Source organism: Lissotriton vulgaris, unplaced genomic scaffold (assembly GCF_964263255.1).
Source record: "Lissotriton vulgaris unplaced genomic scaffold, aLisVul1.2 SCAFFOLD_13896, whole genome shotgun sequence".
In the NCBI taxonomy this organism is placed as follows: domain Eukaryota; kingdom Metazoa; phylum Chordata; class Amphibia; order Caudata; family Salamandridae; genus Lissotriton; species Lissotriton vulgaris.
In genome coordinates, this window is record NW_028254310.1 from 16,458 (window position 1) to 19,748 (window position 3,291).

A 3,291-nucleotide genomic window follows, 5' to 3' on the forward strand; every position below is an offset into this window, starting at 1 on the left:
TACAAACTGGGACTGAACTTAATTTCTTGAAATCTGCCAGGACAGCTGGCGAAAAAACGGGACTGTCCGGGCAAATCCGGGACGCCTGGTGGTCAGCCTACCCATGGCTGCAGTCTGGGTTATAACATGGGAGCAATAACCGGGGTTCAGTGGGTCTCTGGGACCCCTGGTAGGTACCGCACCCGTGGAAGGTACGCCCCCGTGTCTGGGCTGTAATGGGCCCTCTTGGCGTTCGCCGGTGCCACTGCACCTACTATACTACCGATACATTCCTTCCAACTCTACAATAAGTGTGAGAGCGTTGAAAGGGGGCGGGGGTGTAGTATTCTAAAAAGGCAATGATTTGGATTGGAACATTGAGAAACAGGACATAAACAACTTGTAGCACGCAGACTCCCGCGCCCTCCGAGAACGGGCGGTGCGGCCAGCAGATGCCCCATGGACAGGCAATGTTGAGGCAGAGAACAACTCACAGCCCAGGAAACACGCAGAGGTAATGCGTGACAGGCGGGAGCGCCACAACTAACCACTCCCCACGAACAGTACCTACACATAAGATGCCTTGCTCTCATAACCTGCCCCCTCGCACAGGTGGGTCTTACCCAAAGCTCTTCCCGGAACCAGGCTTATTTCCTTCTTCCAACACCTGCCCCAGTGTCTGTACTCGCACTGTCTCCTAAACGACGCAGACGTTTGCGGGGGATAGTGGGACCTAATTCCCGGTGATTCGCCTTGCCTGTACTTATCCCACATACCCAACGAGGCAGACTTTTCGTTCCACAAAACCTGTGCTTCCGGTTCTAGTGCTCACCCCCTCCACTACTTACCCCTATTTAGTGCATCATTCCGGGTTCAACCCATACCGCACCCCCAAAAAAAGTGCATACAACTCACCGTTCGCACAGCTGTGATTTGTTAAAAGCGCTTCCATCAGATCCCCTCGCGCTTCACTCTGACGGTGACTTATCTTTTTTTTTTTTTGGGAGGGTGTCCAGGACACGGGGGGGGGGGGCGGGAGAGGACGAGGGGGGCGGGAAACCAGATCCCCTCGCGCTTCACTCTGACGGTGACTTATCTTTTTTTTTTTTTTTGGGAGGGTGTCCAGGACACGGAGGGGGGGGAGGACGGGGGGGGCGGGAGAGGACGAGGGGGCGGGAGGGAGGCGGGAAACGTGCACAGGACAGCGAGGGGAGGGGGGAGGGGGGACGGCGGGAGGAGGGAGTGACACGGAACTGGGTATTTGTATTCAGCAACCCCGGCACCCGACTGTGTCCCGCCCCCTTCACTTCTTTTTTTATTTATTTCTTAATTTCAGCAAACTGAGCACTGCCAAGGAGTATTACAGATCACCCAGTCCTGGGAGGTAGGGATTGAGAGTTTATTATTTTCAAGATGTACAATTTCTAAACCACATTGAGGTCATTAAAAACAAAAAACAGATTCAGGAGTAAACATCTAAAAAGGCACATCATTTTACAACTTTGTTCCATAAAGACTGGTAGACTCGAGCTTTGAACCCCAGCCTTGCAAGAAATCCACTTTTTCCCCAGCTAGATGGAAATCCTTCCCAGTTCAAAGCCTCATTCCTGCTTTCAGACCACTAACCCCTGCCTGCTGCGCTTCCTGCATTAGGGTCATTGGCGTAGTTGAAAATGGCAGCTGCAAGCCGCTGCGGATATGCCGTACCCACAATATCATGTGCCAGTCCAGAGAGACAGGATTGCTGATGCAACAACCAAACAGGTAAACATCAAGCAATAAGAGCGTCAGGTGTGTTCGAGAGCTACCCCTGCATCTCTTGTTGCAGCTGTGAGAATCGGTCATCTTCCCCGCCGGCCCATCAGCCCTTCGATACCCCGCCTGCACACTTCATTAGGGCAAAGGTGTTCCTAAAGGCATCTCACGTACACGGATGATGGAGTTCAACTCGGGCGCAGTCACTTGCTTGGCTCGTTCAATGGCTCCCAAAACCTGCTGCTGGTGCTCTTGTGAAAGGTATGGCAACACCTGTGCGCAGATTCCATTTAATCGCTTAACGATTTCAGCCTGCTTGTGCATTTCAATGTTTAGCCCGTAGGACATCTCATAGTACATAACATAGTGACGCTGCATTTCGGACTTCTCGCTGGCCAGTTTATCACACTCCAACTTCAAGCTGTGATATTGTGCTTGGAGAAGTTGGAACTCATCTTTTATCCGGTCGCAGGAGTCGGAGGTGGTGAACTTCAGCTGCTGTGGCAGGTGAGACGAGCCCGAGTGCCGGCTTTGTGGAAACATCATGTCCGTCGGGCGGTGTCCGGGAGGGGGGTCGGCGTCTCCCCGCGGCTCCCCTGGCGCTCTCCCCGGCTGGCCTCGCTCGCTGTCCCCCGCCTCCGCTCTCCGCCTCTCACTGCGGCGCAGCAGCTCCCGTAATGGCGGCAAGGAGTATTACAAGCAGGCAACGGGTACCAGGGAGTACACCACAGTACTGTAAAAACCAAAGTGAATTCCAAAGAACGGAGGATTGTCTCAGTATTGCAGAGTACGAGAAAGTATCGCTAGAGTACCAGAGGTTCGGGCCGCGGAGTGTCTCGGCAGTATCACAGAGTGCACGCATGGCGAGTAATGCCGCCGTGCAAGCAGAGCGCCACTAAGGACCAGGAAGTAGCGCTGACTGGCACGAGGCACCATGCAGGAGCGCAGTTAGAACCGCGCCGATCTCATGCTCACTGAAGCCGAGGCCGAGAGCTTCGGCGCTCACTCATTCTGCGCGACGCCTTCCTTCTCCCCCCCACTCGATTCTTCGTGTACCACTGAGTACCTGGAGTACCAGAGGAAGCTACGGGATACCACAATTTGTGAGGACAGGGGGGGGGGGGCGGGAGAGGACGAGGGGGGCGGGAGGGGGGCGGGAAAGGACGAGGGGGGCGGGAGGGGGGCGGGAAAGGACACGGACGTCGGGAGGGAGGCGGGAAACGTGCACAGGACAGGGAGGGGGGACGGCGGGAGGAGGGACACAAGGCAGGACAGCAGCAAGCACGGCCCGGCCGGACCAGATTCGGGGGCGTTCCCGGCTTTTGGCTGACGTCGCGTGACGTCGGCAAAAGCCAAAGAATCTCGGGAACGCCCCCGAATCTGGTCCGGCCATGACGGACGCCTCTCTGTTCCAATGGCTAGCCTCCATTTATGGAGCTAGCCAATGATCAGAGGGGCGTATTCAAGGCACTCATACTAGAAACTACAGATTTCTCTGGAGGCGGAGCTTACAGCTCCGTTCCCCAGCGAAACCTAAACAGCATCAGCTGAGCCAGC

General features: G+C 55.4%; 1 pseudogene across 1 annotated transcript; it reads right to left on the bottom strand.

Annotated features, from left to right (window-relative positions):
• Positions 1-1,339: 1,339 nt before the first annotated feature.
• On the bottom strand, positions 1,340-2,413 carry LOC147659585 (TLE family member 5 pseudogene; annotated as a pseudogene). The gene has a single exon (XR_015307206.1). The product of XR_015307206.1 is annotated as a TLE family member 5 pseudogene (transcript).
• Positions 2,414-3,291: the final 878 nt, after the last annotated feature.